This window comes from Typopeltis vanoorti, chromosome 13, assembly GCF_054136105.1.
Source record: "Typopeltis vanoorti isolate ZY-2024b chromosome 13, IOZ_Tvanoo_1.0, whole genome shotgun sequence".
In the NCBI taxonomy this organism is placed as follows: domain Eukaryota; kingdom Metazoa; phylum Arthropoda; class Arachnida; order Uropygi; family Thelyphonidae; genus Typopeltis; species Typopeltis vanoorti.
Genome location: NC_143561.1, coordinates 23,603,350 through 23,626,121, shown reverse-complemented (window position 1 = coordinate 23,626,121; position 22,772 = coordinate 23,603,350). Strand labels below are relative to the sequence as shown.

Here is a 22,772-nt window from a genome sequence, read left to right as displayed (position 1 = left end):
TTTCCAGATTGATATTTTTCACTTAGATTGTCAGCGGTTTGTACTGAATAATCCTACACGAGGATGTTATGTAACAACATCGCAATTACATAAAAAGTTTATTAGTTTATGTAATCAATTACATTAACTAAAAACTATTTCGGTTAAGAAAAAATAATTAAGTAGCAATTCTACTTAACGATAATAATGACTTCCACCTGGCTATGGTGAAAGATGACATCCGACGTACTCCATTGATGAAGATGCATGTAATGAACGATGACGTGGCATAAAATTTCAGGTCATGGACAATGCCTTTACAGAGAAAATGATGCAAGTTGAAATAAACTTGACGGGAAGTTAACTGCTGGTATTTTCATTCCAAACTCAATTGATGTGTCTTCCTCTAATCGAGTTAGATTTAGAAAAGTGGTAGAATTATTCATAAATAGGAAACCATTCTCTGGACTGAAATTTCCTAAATTTTGTTGGAATCAACCATTATTTCCTTTCTTAAAAAAAAAAAAAAAAAAAAAAAAAAAAAATTGTTTTGTCCTTAAAATATTCTCTCCTTCAAAACTGTGATGAGCAATAAATCAAATTTTATGGCTATCATTGCATTTGGCCAAGTGCCACATGCTTCGCTTCCCGAGACTGGTGACCCGCTTATTGACTGCCATTTTAGTGATGGATGGTTCTTTACTGCAAGAGGTATTTGACTCGTGATGGTAGATGGAGGGGAGGGATTGAAGTGGGGAGGAATAGAAACAGGTATGAAACGTTTGCGATTCTGTTAATATAGAAACGTTGGCGCTAATTTGGGGGGAATTTTTTTTTTTATCCTCTCTCAATGTTTTCATGCAAATTTGCGTGTCTTTCACACCCAAGAAAAAAAAATCCTTAAGGAAATTAAAACAGTGAGATAATTATATACAAATCCTATCAAAAAGTTGTTATTTTTGAATGTCTGATATACATTTGGCAACTTAAGAATGACTCGTCCGATTTCCAGTTTTCATTTTATATTTTTATTATCTTTTATCGTATGTAGTACTACCCCCCCCCTTCAGTAGACATGCTATGAGATATGCCGTTCGACTGCATGCACATTAACAGAAGGTGTAAATGTCTACGCTATTACATTTAGTTGTAGCAATGGCGCTGACGTTCGAAGAAAAGGTGTTTATTGTTGAGCATTATTTCTCGTTCATACGAAGTTCGTAGAGCAAATGGTCCAAGCCTATAACATGTTTGTGAGCAGTTTGTTCGTCGGTTCCATAAGCGTGCCCCAAACAATAGTGTCATTGCCTTAATCGAGAGGTTCCGACGTACCAGGGGTGTTCTGCCGCATTTCGAGGTTCACGGAATTCTCGTATCCTTCATGTTCTCCTGATCTCACACCACTTGATACCTTCGTTTAAGGTATATGGAAGGAATGGGTATTCCACCAAGACCCCCCCCTTCAAACCTTGATGAACTAAGGGATAAATTACATGATATATCCAGCAGATTCCAACCCTTGTTCTCCAAGATGACAGAGGCGCTTCGAAACCTGTCTCGAAAGAGAAGTTGCCCATTTCGAGCACGTCATCTACCGTCGTTAATGCTTTGTTCGACCAAGATTGCGTCGATAGTTGTCGATGTGCGTATCATCACGCGTAAACATATTTCTTTGTTAATAAACCCGTTTCCTCCATAACATATATCGTTGGAGTGATTCAGTACAGTTTTTTTTTGTTGTTGCGCCATATTGTATTTCATAGTTCAAATAAACAAAATACTAATCTGCATAAATGAATCCATTCGTTATTTACTACGATATGCTCACGCAATCTTCGCTTTGCACAGTTGGAAGAATAACACCATGAGGCCTTTAGTCAAAAGAGGCCTGCATTAGATTGTCGTCAATCACGTGAGATCGCTGGGTTTCATCTGAAGGTGTGGTAGCCGATCTCATACGAATGTATGTACTTTCCCTCCAAAAACTCTGGTTTTTCATCTTGCACACAGGCATGCTCAGTCAAGAACATCGGAGAGTACCGCGGACCCATCTGAATTTGCAATGCAAGTGACTAAATGTGCACAGTTTAAGAAGCCAGGGCTTCGATTTAAAGACAGACTAAGCATCCGAATCGGAGAAGCTAACAATTATAGATGACATTTGGAGACTAACCAAGTAAAACGCCAACCGACCCATCAGTTCGATGCTGGCCACCATACAACCAACAGAGCTCGTCAATTGGTCCTCACTCCTAATGGAATATTTCTTTTTCTCTGCAGTAATTTTTGATTTGTAATTGTTCTGCTGAATTATTTTCTAAGCATCAGTATTGTTAAGTGAAGTGAACAAAAGATACATCCATCCTTAGCTTTCTCAAGCTCATTGAGTATGTATGTAGTAACAAAAATATCAAATTTCGTTCGTTCCACCTTTTTTTTCTTTTTACTTTCAATCAAAATATACTGCTCAGAAATGGAAGCAAGGAAATGCCGAGAACTTGTAACATCGAAATGAACTCATTATTTAAAGAGAATTCTTCCAGAGAACTATTATACCTTGGTAAAAATAAACCTAAATAAAATGTGAATTGCACTTATTTTGGAAATTAGTGAACAACAAATCTAAATATTCATATCTTCGCCAAATATTAGTGATCGCTCAAATATATATATATATATATATATATATATATATATATATATATATATATAATATGTAGAAAGTATTTTTATCTTGGGTATAAATATGTTAAAGATACCAAGCAATTTTAAACCTGGTTTTACTCCATTTCCCAAGTAAGCAAACAGACTAAAAGTCATGTTTGCGCCTGCAATTGATGCAAGTCTAACTGATCCCACAGGTAGTGCAGGACCAGGGCAACTCGTGGCAAAGGTGGAACAAGCTCCGATCACTAATCTTAATATTTACCCTTAATGCCAAAACACATCTCCAAGAAGGGGATGTATGATGTTTTGTATTAAAGGCAAGGGGCCACTACCCAGACCGGTTTCGACCTTTATTGAGGTCTCGTCAGTGGGAGCTAGGCTAGAAATACCAAGATTTAGTAATACAGAGCTTGTAAGTATTTCGCCAAAACAAGTTACCATAAGGTGTTTTAACCTTATTAAATAAAAATCTCTGGAGGAGATATAAATGTAGAAAGTATTTTTACCTTGGGTATAAATATGTTAAAGATACCAAGCAATTTTAAACCTGGTTTTACTCCATTTCCCAAGTAAGCAAACAGACTAAAAGTCATGTTTGCGCCTGCAATTGATGCAAGTCTAACTGATCCCACAGGTAGTGCAGGACCAGGGCAACTCGTGGCAAATGTGGAACAAGAGATTTTTATTTAATAAGGTTAAAACACCTTATGGTAACTTGTTTTGGCGAAATACTTACAAGCTCTGTATTACTAAATCTTGGTATTTCTAGCCTAGCTCCCACTGACGAGACCTCAATAAAGGTCGAAACCGGTCTGGGTAGTGGCCCCTTGCCTTTAATACAAAACATCATACATCCCCTTCTTGGAGATGTGTTTTGGCATTAAGGGTAAATATTAAGATTAGTGATCGGAGCTTGTTCCACCTTTGCCACGAGTTGCCCTGGTCCTGCACTACCTGTGGGATCAGTTAGACTTGCATCAATTGCAGGCGCAAACATGACTTTTAGTCTGTTTGCTTACTTGGGAAATGGAGTAAAACCAGGTTTAAAATTGCTTGGTATCTTTAACATATATATATATATATATATATATATATATATAGAGTGATACCTCGACTTACGAACCCCTCGACATACGATCTTTTCGAGATACGAACTTTTTTTCATATCCAATTTTGACTTTCTAGATACGAACCCTGATGCTTTTCTTTTCAAATGAACTAAACCCTGTTTTACATTATACTTTTTTTAAAACGTTTTCCCCTAGTACTAAACAGGCTTAGTGCAGAGCATACAGCACCAGCATATATGTACGCACGTTTAGCTGAGCGCGCGCTGAACCGTCTCTAGTGTAACGATTGTTGCTACTACGTCGTATTTATCTGAAACGCCACGAACGCTGCACGTATTTGCTTTTTTGTGTATCTGTTTCGGTATTTATGTAAACAAACAATGTACTTCGTGAAGATTTTTTTTAGGTTTGTATTTATTATGTGTAGTGTATGTATCCCATTTTATAAGTGACGTGTTTTATTGTAGCTTCACGTTTATTTTCTGAATAATCTACCAGATAAGAGTCATTTCAGCGTATTATTTTCAACATTGGGCCAAAGAAAACTAAGAAAGAAGAGAAGAAGAAAATCACAATAGAAATTAAGAAATAGATTGTGGAAAAACATGAGAAAATATTCAGGCAAAGTGATCTGTGCAAGGAGTACGACTTGTCCAAATCCACCATAGCTACAATTGTCAAGAGAGCAGATTTTTATAAGGAACTGGATGTGGCCAAAGGAGCATCTATCGTGTCATGTAAAAAAAAAAAATTGATTTTTTTTTTACAATTTAATGGAAGATGATTTTCATACTAATCATGTAAAACCAAAGATTTCATAAATAAAAATGAATATTAATGGTATACAAAATGCATATTTATAGTATGAAAATGCACCTTCCCCTCCTTCTCCATTTCTTTGCATTTTCTTCATTCAGTTGAGAATAGTTTTTTATTTTTTTATTTTTGAATCTGGGAACGGATTAATTGATTTCCCACAAGATATAATGGAAAATTGGGTTTCGAAGATATGAACCGCAGTCAGGAACGAAATAAGTACGTAAAGTCGAGGTACCACTGTATATATAATGGCAGTTACCTCTTACACAACTCGCTCCGCAACAAATCGGTTACTGGAGGATATTATGAACCTGGTCAGAGATAAAAATAAAGCTAGAAAAAGATTTCACAATACTCGTGCGCCTCGAGACAGAAGAATCCTTAACTGATTAAATGGAGCTGTGAGAGATGCCCTCAAAGCCCTTATCATCCCACAGCCGATCCAGTGTGGATCGGCTGTGGGATGATAAGTTGGCCTGCTTCTCACCTGCGGATCACTCTATTTGGGGGACTCTTGAGGAATCTCAGAAACAAAAACAAATCTCTTCCCCCCCCTCTACAATCGGACCAGGACCTTATGTACATGGATGCAGAGAAGACAGAAACCATTGCAAAAAATTTAGTAAGGCAGTGTAGACCTGCTTATGAAAACTTAAACTTTAACCACTTTGTATAAAATTCATCAGCATGTGAGACATGTACTAAAACTTCCTGATGTTCTGTACTAATCGGATTGTCCCTACTTCACCAGCAGAAATCAACGAGATCATTAAGAATGTTAACAACAAAAAAGCTCCTGGTCCAGATGACATCATCAGTAAAGTCATTAAACTACTACTCCACAGAGCCATTGTGCACCTAAGCAATATAATCAACGCGATTATTAGATACCGATATTTCCCTTCCCCTTGAAAAACGGCTTATATAACCCCCATTCATAAACCAGGTAAAGACCCACATCTACCGCAAAATTAGCCTCATCCTATTAGCCTCGTTTAAAACCTGGGTCATCCTCACCAGACTCCAATCCACAGTAAATAAGCCGAACATCTTCCCAAATGAACATTTGGATTCCGTCCACATCACAGCACCACTCAACAGATCCATAGACTAACTAAATATATTACCGCAGGCTATAATTGGCATTAACTTACCGGAGCTGTCTTTCTGGATATGGCCAAGGCCTTTGACAGGGCATTATGGTCTGCTCCACAAGCTCATCGCCTTTCACATCCTTCTACAGATGGTCAGTTGATCCAATCATACCTCAGCAACAGATTCATGCAGGTCAAGATAAACGGAACTATATCTACCAAGGCCCCATTCTGGCTGGTGTTCCGCAAGGATCTTTACTGGCCCCAATTCTGTTGTCGATATTTATGGCAGATATTCCATACAATCCAATGTCATCTATATTGGCCCTCTACGCTGATGATACAGCGATATTAACCAGATCTCTTCGCACACACATAGTCACCAAAAAACTCCAAGAAAACCTACAAATATTAGAAAAATGGTTCTCCAGTTGGAGATTACAAGTAAACCCCTTGAAGAGCATAGCCGTGCTCTTCTCCAGAAGAAGAGCATCTCCTACAGGGGATATCTTCCTGTTTAACACCAAAATTCCTTGGAAAACAGAAGTCAGATACCTTGGTGTACTGCTGGACAAAACACTAACCTTCAACCACCACATCAAAGACTCGTATGCAAAGGCACCAAAAGCCATCGCCCAGCTCTATCCCCTAATAAACAGAAACAGTAAATTATACACTAGAATTAAACTGCTCCTCTGCAAACTGATGATTCGTCCTATAATCACACATGCTTCGCCAGCATGAAGCCATACCGCCGATACTAAATATCCTCAAACTGCAGCGAGTGGAAAACAAGTGCTTTCGTATGATTCATAGCGTCCCATGGTTTATCAGTGTTATTCGAGTTCATCGAGACACAGACATCCCCTATATATACTCTTTCCTCCAGTCTCTTGCAGCAAAGTATTTCCTAAAAACGATTACACATCTCAATCCACTGGTACAACAAGCTGCTGACTATGATGAAACGGATCTGTATAACCACAAAAGACCTAAAGCCATCCTGATTTCAAGAAATGATCTATAATCCTCTTGCCCTCTTAGGGCGAGCATATTGTTCATAAACGTTTTCCTTCACTGCATCCATTCAGACAGCGAGGAATATGAAAAGCATCTCGCTTCACCCTTGGAGTCAGTAAAGTTGAAGTGTTTTGTTGCTCGAACAATTGTGTTGCTTCTAGCTCTTCTGGAATTATAAACAGGGTTGTGATCCGCCCATTTTTTTGTCAATTAGAGTAAGGGAAGATCAAAATTAAGCTAAATTTAATTAGCGTCGTAAAACGACGTGAAATTTCCAGGGATGGGGGAGGTGGCAGTAAATTGGAACAGCTGATTTTGTAGGTGCGAGGTTAAAACGAGAAGGAGGGATGTCGAAAACCATTGTTCTAGACCATATCGATCCCCAGATAAACTTACTCCAATTCTACACAGTGGTTACGGTGTTTTCATGAGAACGAAGCTTATCTGAAGTAATAAAATAAGTCATTAACTACCTGCTCGTTTTACTACTCGCACGAAATGAAGTCCTATGCAAGAAGCATTGAATAAACATTTCCGTGGAAATGAAATCCAAAAATATTAATTTCCCCATATAGTTCGGTATTCTAAAGTTCAAATCAGATTTTCGTTTGCTGATTATTTTTTTATTATGAATAAATTAACAGGATTTTTCTGATACGATAAAAAATAAACATGTATTATTAATAAACAAAAATTCAATTTATTCAATTATTACACATGCACATCGAATTATTTGGGATATTGCAATTGCAATAACACATTGCACTGATAATAGCTTACAAGATAATAGTACTTAAATATTTTATCATATTTCTAATATAATAAATAATAAAATATAATATATGATAAAAACATTTATATTTTATTTTGTAATAAAAAATGATTTATTTGTTTTAAATTAAATTGATACACCTATTTATTATTATAATAAATAAGGACTTTTCAATTAGCATTGTATTGTATTGGAGTGATTATATTGCATTCGGGGTGATTAATACCCTTGGTGGGTACTGGATGGCAATGCTGTACCAATGAAGTTTAACTGAGGTTCGGCTGTTGCTGTTACCCCCTTGGGCGATGAGATTCGAGAGTTATGAGTTCGCTCTCTTAAGGTTTTTGCCTTAAGGGAGCAATTTGAGTCTCCGGAGAAAGTGTTCTCCGGCACGGCCCGCTGAGGGGCTTTGTCGGTGAATGCTTTTCCTCGGAATATGAGCGGTGGTGACGTGTGGGTAGAAGGCCATCACTGAGTGAAGCCAACTCTGAGATGGACGGTCTTTCGCCCACAATTGAAAGGCCTAAGGATCGTCCGAATTTTTAGAGCTTTACCTTTAAAGACGGCAATGAAGTTCTAATGAGTCTTGGCTATTGCTGTTACCCTTCTGCCATGATCAGAGATTTAATAGCTCAATAACACCTTATCTCTACACTGTCCTCTACAGATAACGGGGAAGATGAAAAGCATTCTTGCTTCGCCCCTTTAAGGCAGTCCTTATAAGGATAAGAATTGTATTAAAATTTGCGAAGTCCTTTTTAGGACTTTCAGGGTAACAAATGGCAATGTTGTAGCCAATGAAGTTTTAACTGAGGCTCGGCTATTGCCCTTACCCAACCATGACTAGAGCTTTGAGCTCAATAACACCCTATCCACACAGATTTCCTTTATTCAGATGACGGGATAAAGAGTCAAGGACTCAGTCTATCTCCCAGTTCTTTTAAGAACTTAAGCATTGTATTATTATATGCTTATCATTATTTCATTACTTTATTATTATTTGAATAAGGTATATAACATATTATTATTATATGTTTATCATTATTATCCGAATAAAGGTATATAACATTATTTGAATAAAGTATATAACATAGTTTATATATAAAACACAGTTTATATAAACAATATTCTTTTTATTTTATTTCCATTTCTTACAGGTAGTGTATGTAAATACTGAAGATATTTCAGAATGAAATCTTTCCAAAATCATACAAAAGGCATGAGAAAAATTATCCTAATTAGCAAACTCCATTTTGTTGATATAGCTGCAATGGAGCATACAAATAATCTAAATTATTTTTGTGCTTAATAACTTATATATCCGAAAATTCAATAACATAATTTTTTTATCAAGTTTGTTTTTCGATGGATATATACCAGTTAGTATGTAAATGAAATAAGAAAGGCAATATGAAAAAAAAAAATAATAATGATAAAAATAAATAAATACAGTCGACTGTATTTACATGATTTGTTGCCAAACATTCTTTGTTTACAAACATGAAATGTAGGACATTATATAATTTTCCAAAACAAGTTCGCTTCGTGGATTGGATTCAAGTTCTTTACTCATTTCGGTAAACGTGCCAATAAATACAGTATCGCTTACGATTAAACTTTATACTAGGTGTGAATGTAATGCTAATATTGTTACGCTCTGATTCATTGCGATAATTGAGTGCGTCGAATTATCATTTAGCGATCGACATTGTTGGTCCGTCTGCTTGGGAATGGACTAACATTTTAATTGTCGAATAAATTGTCTTCTTTAAGTTGATTTTTAGGATATAAAAGTGTGTGTATATCGGTTTGTTGAATTATTTCTAAATTTATTAATATTCGAAGCTTCATTTTAATGTGGAGAACATTGTTGGACGATATCGTCATCAGGTAATAACCTCTTAGAGTATTTCTACTACGTAAATAAGCCTTGTTATCCTTATATACTCTTGCAATTCGCTAGACCTTGCCAACAAGTAATATATACATAACTACTACCTGAGTTTATGTCGCAACTGCCCTGCTCAGCGAATTCACTATTTTTAACACAAAATAGAAAAATCTGTGTCGTGGTCTATTTTTTTCCTGTTGAACGTCATTTTCAGCTGAAAGATGAAATTTATGAATGTAGCCTGCCATTTATTGCATAAAAATAAAACTAAAAATAAATTAACAAAAACAAATAAAAAAAAAGTTTGAACCGAAATCACTTTTATTGTTGGGAATAAACTACTTTGACTAGACAGTGAAATGAATAAGTTTAATTTACTCAGTCTACTGCGCATGAAAAAAAAAAAAAACGTAGAATTTGCAGCTTATGTATTTTAATTGAATTTAGTGGTTAAGACACGTCCGTAATCCTAACATTTTTGCAAAGTGGGCAAAAGTGATAGACTTAAAATAGTTATGACTTCAAATTAGCAGAAATTTAGAATTATAATTGTAAAACTTTAACGATCCAAGAATCTGTTGCTTTTTTTTTTATTATTTATTTATTTAAATTTTTAGAGATCCTCGCCTGTTTTCGTTTAGATATTCCACTGATTTTATTATTTAAATTTTTAGCGATCCTGACCTGTTTTCGTCCAGATATTCCACTGATTTCGACATACCAGGAAGTCTTAAGTGATAAGGTCCGGTAAACTTAATAAAATACAGAAGTATAAAAAAATATATATATAATTGCGGTATCAGAAAAAGAAATTCTGCTTTTAAGTAAAATAAAAGTGCATTTGATAATATAAAAAACAAACACAATCACGTGATAGCCTGCTACCATGTATTTCAGTCGATTAATTCTTCCAATTGACAATTGACATTTATGTCTTTAAGGGTGAAGCAAGATGCTTTTCATATTCCCCGCTATCTGTCGTGGTTACAGTGAGGGTAAAATTTACGAGCAGTTTGCTCGCCCTGAATGGGCATGGAGATTATGCATCGTTATAGGAGGCTAATATAGTTTTTGGTCTTCTATATTTGAATATGTCCGTTGGCTCATATGCTGCAGCTTGTTGAATCAAATCATTGGGGTGTGTGGACGTCTTTAGAAAAAACTTGGAAGCTAAGGATTGTAGATAAGAGAGAATATATGGAATATTTGTGTCTCTATGGAGCTGGCTGTTTCTAACATACCACGGGGCGTTCAGAATCATTCTCAAGCACTTGTTCTGCACACGCTGAATCTTGATAATGTTAGCGTTAGAGGTGTGGCTCCAGGCTGGAGAGGCATAGGTGATTATGGGACGAATCGTCATCTGGTAAAGTTGCAATTTGATTCTGTTGCTGAGCTTGCTATTTCTATTAATTAGCGGGTAAATCTGAGCTATGGTTAATTCTTCCTTGTTCTAAAAGAGGTTACTGTACTTCCATCATAATAAAAATTATATGGTGTATAAAGGTTAGAATCGTTTTCATAAATATTTTACTTTAAAATATTTTTATATGAATATATAATAATGTATCTTTTCAAAAACGTTCATAAAGTATATTTAACTTAATTTATTTAAAAATAATCCAAACTATATTTAACTGATAATCGGTATTTATATGTAAACGAATTAAATACAGCTTTATCAGATTATGACATTCATTTGATTATTATTAATAATTATATACGAAAGTGATGTTTTTTTTTCTTTTATAAACATGATTTAATTGAGTTTTCAAAACAAAAGAATAAAAGTTTTGTCCACAAAAGAAAAAAAAAACATTAACATTTTGTATTACTTTCTTGTCCTTTTTTGAAATTTCGAACATGTTAAAATCCCGGAATAATTCATCTTAGGAAATCTGAGGGGTGTTACCACTGAGAAATATTCCTTGAATAGCAACTAATTTTTTCTACTGTTTTACACGATATTGACTTGATCAGCTTGGAGCGGAGATCGCAGCGTGTTTTCCAACTGAAAAAAAATCTAACTTTCGTTCTTGGAACAAACACCTTATTGTCTAACTAATTATATAATTAAAAATAATCTATTTTCTGTATTAAATATTTCAGGAATTTATGAAATTTATGAATTGCAGGAAGTAATTGCTTAATCTAAAAGTATGACAAAACTTTGAGCCATGAAAATTGGCAAGAAATAAACGATTCTTCTCTTGGCAGAGGATGCCAAGAAAGTAATCAACAGGTGGAAATAAAAGTACATCGCTCGACACTTTTAAATAAAGAAAAATCTAATCCTCTTATTGGCGATGGTTCTTAAGGTTATTGTATAAAATTGTGCTCTTTATTTTTAGTTCATTCTCCTTGTACATAATTACATGGTCTTTCCCTACAACTGAAATGACGTTCAGCCATCATCCAATCAAATACATTATGAATCATAATACGTACGAATCATACAGTATGAAAATTAACAATTTATATAAGTAGTATGTAAGAAAAAATTTACTGTTTTCGTATACTTCAAAATATTTTTTATTTAATTTAAAAGAAAAAAATCAGTTTCAAAAATTTTATTTTAATTAGTCTTCCAAAATAAATATATAGATTAATTATCATTTATCCTACCTCTCATGTACAGTATTCCCACTTGTAAAACTCTCTATATCTATGGACAAGTAAACAAACAAAACAAAACAATTGGTTGAAAACTCGCTTACCGCATGAATAATGAGGTCGAAGTTCAGATGTTCATTCTATGTACACAAACAATGGGCTACACAAGTCACTAGTTCTAATTACTCGTAGCATCGAGCGTCACAAAGAAATAATAATAAAAAAAACACTACACACCCTTAGGGAAAGATAGGAAGTGCTTCCTCTCTGCACACAAGCGAGGTTATGAAGACGTCTGGCAAAGCAACTACTTTTGATAGCGGATCAGTGTGAGCATGTCCTTCAAGTGGGTCACGTGCTCTCTCACTGCGCATGATTCTATCTCTCCCTCCCTCCCTCTCTCTCTCTTTCATTCTCTATTATAAATGTGTATATATATGAACGTTGGAATAAATTTAAAGGTCCTGAACTTGATAGGCGTATAATTGAGAAGATAGTAAGAAAAAGAAAGAGATTCGCATCCGGAACAACATCGTTAAAAGAATTATTTACCACCCACATGTGATGAAAATGAATGTTCATTTAAAAACTTAAACGCGTTTTGTGTTGTCATTTCTAGGTCATAACAATAATTGAATGTAGGTGTAAAGAGAGTGGGATCAGAAATATTAATACGATACAAACTCAGTTTTTAGAAAATCGTATTTTAATAAAATCGATCGCTCTGGTAAATGTTTGCTGCTAATTACTGATCTCAGATATGCATTCCTATTTGTGGATTTATCGCGATTAACATTTGGTGTAATCATCTTTCGATAATACTCATAGAAGTGATCGGAATGATGTTCTCCAGCAAATAGGAAAATATAATTTGTCATGAATCCTTCTAGGCTAAGTATTGACTGTTTACCTGCTAGTTAGGCACCTTCTCTAAGGAACAACAACAAAAAAAAAGCTTTAAACTTTCCTTTTAAAATAAAATTTGGAATACTCAATATGCGAGTTTTGAACTTAGATCCGTCAGCTAAAATGATGTCATCGGAATTATTAATCTTATCAGCATCCATGTTGCTAAGAGCAGGTGAAATTCTGCCCGAGGCTAGTTGTTCAATGAAAATTATAAAAACAAATAAAAAGTGTAAGAAAAAATATATAACGTAGCATTTGATTTTTGAATTAATGAACTTTCTTTAATAATACCTAGATTTTAAATATAATTTATATTATATTCTATAATAAATATTTAATTTTATACAAAATTTATAATTATATATATATTTATTTATTTTACTTTTCAAATCAGTTGTGGCGCCATCTTATGTCACATGTGCTAAAGTGGCCTACACTTGTATATATAATATATATAACAAAATAATAACATAATAATTATGATGGTTACTTCTCTGCCTGAGTTGTTGCAAATTTTTTTCAGTATGTGTTATTCAATCATTATACTGCCTTCTGCCGTTATGATCGAATAACACATACTGAAATAGCACAACTTAATATAAACCTGGTATTTTAAAAAAATTGTCGGCTAAACGAATAGTTATTTAAAAAGGCGAATACTTGATTTGTTCAAACCTGTAGCTACACACACAATAAAAAAAAAAATCTATTTACAATTTACAGTCTTTGTGATGTGACTGCAAACACCTATTGGAGAAATCTGGGTTCGAATCCAAGTATAATAACAACGATAGTTGATATTTTTGAAACTAAGTTTTATGTGGTTCCTAAAATTGATGCGAATCCATATAATAAAATCTAAGACTAGTGGTACTGGAGGTCCCAATGGAACCATTTTTTGAACAATTCCTGTATCTTAACATGAAAAAAATCCCGAAAGATTTTTGTCTTGGAATGTGGAACTCCATCAAGATTTATTGATATTTTCAATTAAGGCTTTGGATTATTTTTAGTTGCATCCCTAACCATCTTCAGCAAATTGTGACGCGCTATCCTGTGGGAGCATTTTCCATCTTCTGAATCGTGGCAATAAAGCCAAATCGATCTTAAGGGACAATCATAAATCTTTATTAACCAAAAGCAGACACCCGTCTGCATCGGGAATCTGTTTAGCTAGCAGATGCTAAATGAATCTTGCGCACGACCAATAAAGACTTCCGCTATTACGACAATGGAATGCTAATAATCAAAGGGTTGTCCAAGAAACTAGTCTCTTTTTTTTTCCATAATATCTCTCCATCCCCTCGTAAGAATATTGATTATATTCTCCCTAGCAACAGTAACTATAGAACACGACATCCTCTTCCAAACTCCATTGTGAAACTCAAGAACTAGACCGAACCGAGTTCTGAGCAAATTGAAATCCTTAGCCGTGATCGCTCCATCTGGAGTTGATGCATACAAACAGCCCTTCCGTGACGCTACCCATCAGATTCGGTTTACTTTTAAGCTGGTCACCGTTGTAGTGAAGAGAAGTATCGCTCGTGCTAGGTCATTACTTTGATTCTGTAATAGCTGTGATGAATTCAAATGGCATTCGTTAACGATGAAAAGTAGCCATCTCGTGCTTACCAACCATTCCTGTATTAAACAACAGGTGTAAAATCTATTTTAGTCCGTAAATAAAAGAGAAGGCAAAATGAAAAGCTTTGGGAAATATGAGTGATTAGAGGGGGCTATCTGAAAATGCATTTACAAAGATTAAAATAGGCAATCAGTAGACAGAATATTAGGCAATGTGTGTGCATAATGTATTCTAAGAGGCTCGACTGTGGTCCCAAGACAGTCTGTCTTAGGACCACAGTCAAATTTGTCTGTACAAAGTTGCCTATACAAGCCAACTATAGTTTGTCTATACAAGCCGACATCTGAGAAGGCTTGTATAGACAAACAGAACTTCCTGTGTGCAACACTTGACCGAAGCATTCAATGAAGGCCGTTCCCGACCCGCATTTCATCGAACTCTGGAGTGAAGAGGATCGGTATTGGCAGTCACATACCTATGTATATATGGAGCAGATGATAGGATGCATGTTTCTTGATTGGAAAAAAAGTTAGGATGGAATATGTTTAAGACTCTTATGCAAATAAATGCAAAAGTCTCAGGTGCAAATAAAAAGTCAAGCGTTTATATTCGAACAGCAAACTAGCTTGACAAACAAATACAATTGAGAGACGTAGCAGACTCCTCATTTAATAAACTAACAATAAAAAATATATTAACATTATTGGGTAAGAAACAACAAATGAGGTCTACAAAATAGGATTCTTATTTATAACTAAGATGAAAAGTCAAACGGCTATTTTTCTGGCGAGGTTGATAAGTTAAGGGGATAAAAATCCCTTATTGTTTTTCAGCCAGTAAGAGAAATTCTAAGATCGAAAACTACGATCTAAACGTTTCATGCCGCCGAACTGTCGGCGGACCCAAGCGTAAGTGACCACTTGGTAGTGACCGATAGTTCATGCCGACAGTTCGTAGGCATGAACTACGAACATGTTTCTCTTACTGGCTGAAAACAATAAGGGATTTTTATCCCCTTAACTTATGATTCTTATTTACTGGAATAAAAAAAAATGTAGATAGTTTTCTATCTGACTTATATTTTTAGTCATACATTTTGCTCCTGTTTTTTTTTTCAATCTCCAATCCTTCCTGATCTGTAGACTTCGTTATCAGAACCTCCAAAGTACTTACTGTTCGACTGCCTCATGATGTAGGATACAACAGTGAGTCGGCGATGTATTCCAAATGCCTTTTAGTGCTTGATTAAAACACAGTAGAAATGCACAGACAGCTGTTGGCATTCCTTTAAAATGTTTTTGTTATGAAAATCGTTTGTATTATTTGGTTGTCTGTATGTTTCTGTATTCGCGTCACCGTTCTTCGAGTCTTTCAGTTTTCAATTCTTTTATTTATTTATTTTATGTCTAAAAACAATCCCTATATATCGACGTTCGTGTTTGCATCCTAAAAGACCAATTTAGAATTATTGTTTGTTTTTATAAAGCCATGTATATTAAACAATTAAACTTTTTCAAAAGATGACAATGCCTCAATACAAATACAAATTTACATCAGCAGTTTGAAAACAACAACAAAAAAAAAAAACTAATGAGGAAAAAAAAATAAAAACTGGAATATATTCACTTCGAAAACGTTTCAACTGGACAGTTGTTTAACATTCATTTTCAGGGATCGATTTGCTTACTTCCATTTAAATTAACTTTCTTCTCTCGTGCAAACTTTTAATTGCCTTTCTTTAACGAACCGAAAAACGCTTTCCACATTAAAGAAGTTCCGGAAACTTCGTACTGTTTTATTACAGCCGTGATTGCAATGCATTAGGTTTAATGGACTTGCAGTAGTAGGAGGAGACGAAAATAATGTAGCTGTAGAAACAGTTGTTATTGGATGCTACTTTCTTACATCTCTCCACACAAAGGGAAGAACGATAGAGAAAGGCGGGGGGGAAGCAATCCATCCCTCGAGAAAAAGACAAATATTTCTCCGACTGCATCCATCTAGTAAGACAGAAATATAAGAAGCATCGTAATTATCTCTAGACACTTCATCATACGTGAGGGATCGTAAATAGGGGAACTAAGATGAACCCCTATGACTCCCCCCCCACACACCTTCTCCAATGTCTATTATGTGTAGTTCAACGATATCTGTTGTTTCTCCTTACGGATGAGACTGAAATAGTCCTCCAAGGACCCGAGGTCGTCAAGCTACAAGCGATAAAGCACGAACGATGTGGTGTTTACTTTGTGCGCGTGGCTTATCTCGTTAGAAAGGGACTCTATCAACACCTTTTGTAGCTGAGGTACCGCTTACAGAAAGGGGGTGGGGGTTTCAATGCGAATCAAAGTAGAGAGAGAGGTAAAGGCTATGAAGATCCACACTGAGTTGACCTCTCTGCGTGTTCGTTGAGCTAAAATCGTAGACACACGGTGGAGTGCGTTCACCCCTCAGCGTTCATCAAAGGAAGTATTCTCTGTTTCCAATACGCGTCTGTTCATTATTTCTTTTCCTTTATCTATCTATCTATCAGAATTAATGATGTCGATTAAAGCACGAATGCTTAGACGGCCTATCGATCCATTCGCAGGTTTTTGTTATTTATTTTATTTTTGCAATGCCAACTAGAAACGTTCCCTTAACATCGAAGAGATAACGAACACAAATAAATAAACAACCAAAGGAGCTCTATCATTTTATAGAGGTGTGTGAGTGTGCTTATGAGATTAAGGATGATAACACGTGGTTGAAGCTCCGATTCGGTGATTTATTGGCTTCAGAACCATCCCAAATCATGCTGAAAATTGGATACATTTTCACTCTGACTAGGTGTTGGCGTGTACAGTATATCCAATGCGATTTCCGGTATAAGGATCTTTCGTCCGTTAAAATTGGATATCATACGAGATATATACTTGTAGGCATCTATAACTGGGGAAGAAAAAAAAGTAAAATCATTTTTGTAAATATTTTTCGGATTAGAAACTTTAAGCGTAACAAAAAGATTTATTCTTATCCAATAAACAAATTTATGTTTATCTGTGTGTGTGTGTGTGTGTGTGTGTGTGTGTGTGTGTGTGTGTGTGTGTGTGTGTGTGTGTGTGTGTGTGTGTGTGTGTGTGTGTGTGTGTGTGTGATTTCTCTAAGGTAAGGGACTAACGGAGATGTCTATGACTACATTTGATTAAAATCTACTGAAATTTTACGTAAAAAATAATAATCACTACATACTTGAATATGTGTCTTGAATATAATTGTCATAATCGGGAAAGCCGAACAAATACTACCCAAGTTATTTTGTTTCTTAACACGCTTTCTTATTAAGGAAACTAAATTTTTGTTCCTTCATTACCTGGGTGCCTGGACGAATTAACGAATCTGGTATTTTGAAAAACAGAATTTATTCTCTTTCAGCCCCCCCCCCCCCCCCCATCACCACTGTGAGACGACTCTTTGGTTGGTGATCGAGCGACATATCATTCGGATTCTCCAGGGAATCAGCCTCATCGAAAAGTTCAGTTTCGATGTGGAACATCACTAAAAGCTTCTTAAAAAAAAAAAAAATCAGGTTATTTACTCTGAAGTACTACTGAAAAATTGAACATATAGTCAACATTAATGGACAATTTATTAATAATTTAATGCTGTGCGTAAAAATTAATTTTTTTTTGTTTCTGTTAATTATTCTTGTCAACAACATACTCGAGAATATTAAACTGCACTAAGTTTACATAACAGTTAGGCCAAAGATTACAAATCACATTTTACTAGAGCAACAATTATGAATGTGTGGGAGAAATAATGTTCAATCACATATTTAATGTCATCAGATTCTCTATTTGGTTTCAAGCTTTTCAGTTACTTGTAAGGGTGTACTTCGCTATCGCAATCAAAAAATCGCAAAATCAGTTACTAAACGTATTCCAGATATTAATTCGCGGTATTACTGTTGTTTCCACAAGAAACTATACATCCCTTCTATGTCAACGGAAGAGGAAGAGAGAGAGAGAGAGAGAGAGCAATTATTACTATTAACATTATTATTACGTGGCTCACGTGATATTAATAAGTGTATTGTATAAAGATTCGGTCTGAGGCTGCTTACATTTTTTAATGTTACTTCCGCCTTAAGAAAGGATTCAGTAAGAATATACACTAAGTTAGCTTTGCATTGGGAACACCTACCTAATAACGCGTTGGTTCAACTCTCTGGGCACTCACGGCTCGCACACTCCTAGGAACAGATTCCACAAGGTGTCGAACATCCTCCATGCGTAACTTGACCCATGTGTATTCCAGCAATTCCGTTAATTAACGCTCATTCCGTGGAGGAGGATCAGCAGTTCTCACACCCCGTTCTAGCACATCCCACACGTTTTCAATTGGGTTACAGTCAGGGGAGTTTGGGGGTCAAAGCAATGTGGCGAATTCATTGTCGTCTTTCTCCAACCACTCAGTGGTTGTACGAGCCCGATGACAAGGTGCGTTGTCCTGTTGAAAGATGGCACTGTAGTCGGGGTGGACCTCCTGCAGATATGGACGGAGATGGTCAGCTAACAGATCCCTGTAGCGTTCACCATTCAATGTTTGTAGAATGATAACCAACGCACCCAGGACCTGCAGGAAAAAGCTCCACAGACCATGACACTATCTCCACACGCATGTTGAACATTAACTGTGCCACCAGGGGATGAGGCTTCATGCTCTTTACACCAAATGCGAACCCGGCCATTAGCATGGTACAGCAGTAAATGGGACTCACCACTCCAAACGACCTTTTTCCATCTGTCTAGTGTCCATTGCCGACGTTCCTTGGCCCATGTGAGGTGTTGTTTGGGATGCCTGGTCATCATCGTGGATACCCTTGTTAGTCTCCGATTGTGGAACCCAGGCAAAGCAATGTACGGCACATGGTGTATGTGAGAATAGGTCGAACTTCCTCACTGTTGTACTGGTGGGTGAGCTGTGTGTGATTGTTGCTGATATACCAGTCGTGACACCTGACGCTTCATCTCTAGGATCAACCCCTCTTGGCTGACCAATGCGAGTCCTCCTGCTTGATGTCTGTTCCCGATTAATTCAGTGCCGGTACCCCATTGAAACAATAGTACTGGAATAACCATCAAGTGCTGCTGTTTCCGAAATACTGGTACCTGTCCTTCGGATCCCAACTATCTGCTAGCGGTCAAATTGGCTTACGTCATCACGTTTCCCCAACAACGTTTACTGATTATGTACACAGGATATGTGTGTCCATTTATAGTAACCTCAGTGACGTTGATATCACGTGGTATTTCGTTATCGCCTGAATATGTAAATCGGGATGGGCTTCCTAATGCAAAGCTAACTCAGCGTAGTACATGAGCACTGTGGAGAGGCTAAGTATTATTTTATATTTTCATTAATTTTATATATTTTTGCCCGGAAAACTCCTGCTCTAGACATCAGACATGGAACATTTTCAAGCAGTTTCAGGGCTTTAATAAGCGAGCCTTACTACCAATCAACCATTTAAGACAATCACGACCATCCATGTCCGCCTCATGATTCGACCCCGCAGCCTGTTGGTTGGAGAACAGGTACGCTAACCACACTAGGTTATAGAACATACACCTCTCTAAATTTGTGATAATAAGAATGTAAATGTTTTAATAGAACCTCCGTAGCTCAGTCGGTATAGAAACGAAGCCTGGTCGGAAAGACCTGGGTTCGATTCCGTCCATGATGTGAGGAACCTTTATCTGGTCTCTTTCGACTAAAGGTGAGTTAGCCGGTCTCCTACGAATGTAGGGGATTTTTTTTTTTCAACAGGAAACTTCGGTTTTTCGTCTCTCTCAGAACAGGCAAACCATCTTCGTGACATACGGCCTGATTCGTCAGCTATATGCTGGTCCCAAGCCCGGATAAAATGGGGGGGGGGGGGGAAGAAATGGTGAATTACCCTCTGAAAATCTCACCAGAAACACTTTGTGGCAAGAAAACTTGCCTAGAAAGTCACCAAGAATCGGACACGACTGAAGGGTTAAATCAATCAACCAATCAAATGTTTTAATAATTTATGAAAGTGGAAAACTAAATGGAGAAATTTACGTACCAAAAAAAGAAAAAGAAAGACAGAAAAAAAAAAGTATGCATAACATCATATTGTAAAATCAACAAATGAAATGTCTCCAGAATTTTCTAAAATGCCCTGTAGAGGGCGATGATGTCATCATTGGAAACCATCTAATGAAATCATTCGTCTTAAAATGCACATTTCATGTGTTTTGTTTGTTTGTTTTTTTATAAAAAAATACTTTCTGTTCCAATATTAAATGCATCTTGGATAGCAAAGTATCTTGCCTTAATCCAAATTGAGAAAACTTTCTTTGTGGGAAAAGGAAATTTGGTTACATTTTTTTACTGTAGGCTAGCTGGCAGCAACATTTTTTTACTGTAGGCTAGCTGGCAGCAACATTTCTTTCTTCGTCAACTTCCTTCTTTTTATCCTTTTATTTACTCACTGGCTGCTTTATTAGAATGTAATCCAGTTGCTGGTGAACGCGTCATTTAACTTCTCTCTTAAAGAACAAAATGCTAGAAGCAACGATTCGTTCTTAATGCTATAAGAGCTTTGATACAACCCTGCTTATCGTTGTCAGCAGAATTTAAACGAAACGTAGAGAGCTATTGGACCAAAAGGATTAAATATTTTTCAGTATTCATGACACAACCGGAAAGCCTGCTTAAAAGGATGAAATTCAACTTCGTATTGTTAGAGAAGAGACGTTAAAATGGAAACGTACTCACACACACACACACACACGCATCACTAAAAATAATAACATTCATGAACCCGAGCGATTTCAAAAGAGTTTTAAGGAAAACCAATAAAAGATGTGGAAAACATTTATTTTACATGATCAAACAATTGCAAGCCTCATCAAAGAATTAAAGCGCTTAAGTTGGCGCGATTGTAGTGCCTCCTGGGGAGTGAAAATGAGACTGTAGGCATCGTTGCTGTCACAATACATATGACGCAACAATACAGTGCGAATGTATTGTTGCGTGCAATACAACTTGATGTTTAATATGAATTTCTATTAGAATTTTCATACTCTATTTGGGGGGGGGGGGGGTTAATCCTTGTGAACAGCGAAAAGGTCGTCTGAAATACTTCACATTTTCTTTAAGGAAAAGTTATATAATTAACTTCATAGTTTTCAAACTCATCTAACTTTTAATAAACTCATCTCATGAGAATAGAGCCATCATCCAAACCTCTGTAAGCAGTTCGGAGAACTTTTCCTCGGATCACTTATTTCTGCAAATGTTTTCCATTACTTAGCATCAAGAATATTGCTGTGATTGCCGTTTTCCAGATAAATGTTCAAAGATAATGTTTCAGAATGAAGTGGGACTAAAGAACACAGCATTTCCTTGAACGTGGCCATTGAAACTGTCTATGCAAGCAACCAAATCTTAATTTGTGAAGCAATCTTTATTAGTGAGATTTAAATACTTAATAATACAAAAAAAATCTAGGAAACAGAATTGACCGATGCACGTGGATATTAAAAGACAAGAATAATGTTTAATAAATGAAATTCTTTGATTTTCTCTTTATAGAAAGTAAAAAATTTTTTTCCATAATAAAAAAGACAAACCATTCCTGATATTTTGAAGAGCGCCACCACTCGGCAAAGTATTACATATTTTTTCTACTTATATATGAATAAAAACGTTAATCTTCAATAATAATAATAATTCATCTCTGTCAGAAAGTGAAATTACCGTATCCTCTCGTATTGACGTAGGCGACAAAAAAAAATTAAATAAATAAATAAATAACCATAGTACGGATTGAAAAAATAATTTCTCAATAGTCAGAAATGTCTAGGACGGGTCTAGCTCATTACTTATTTATTATTTATAAAATTAATTTCCTTCTTAGACAAAATACTTTTCTGAGACAAAAGAAGTGTTGTTACGTGCGCCAGGACTCTCAAATATTTGTCTTCAAAACTCGCAAAGAACGTAAGAAATAACACGTTAATTAGTTATGAAGAGACATTTGATTTGAAGTCCTTAGTTTACAACCATCCAAATGTGCTAATGCATTATCAAAAATAATACCGCTTGCATGTTGTATTAAGACATGTTTGAAAATGAAACTTTTAAAACATATGACGTAGATAGTATTGCAAAGAAATCATTTAATAATCAGTTTCATTACGTTTCCAGATAATATCTTTTTCTGATGTATTAATTCTCTAGAAAATATTCAGTTTTCAACAATTAGAAATGTTAATCTTTATCAATCCCAGAAATCAACAAGCAACAATCACTTCTGTTACTAACAGAACAGCCCATT

General features: G+C 35.8%; 1 protein-coding gene across 2 annotated transcripts in view; it reads right to left on the bottom strand.

Moving 5' to 3' along the window:
- LOC150099991 (calcitonin gene-related peptide type 1 receptor-like) overlaps nucleotides 1-12,207 on the bottom strand; it is a 321,303-nt gene extending 309,096 nt beyond the window's left edge. The window contains exon 1 of one of the 2 annotated variants that reach the window (XM_090402325.1): nucleotides 12,163-12,207. The gene's annotated coding sequence lies outside the window, so the exon portion shown is untranslated. Of the gene's footprint in view, nucleotides 1-12,029 lie in introns of both variants that reach the window. The other variant, XM_090402324.1, reaches the window with a different exon arrangement.
- Nucleotides 12,208-22,772: the final 10,565 nt, after the last annotated feature.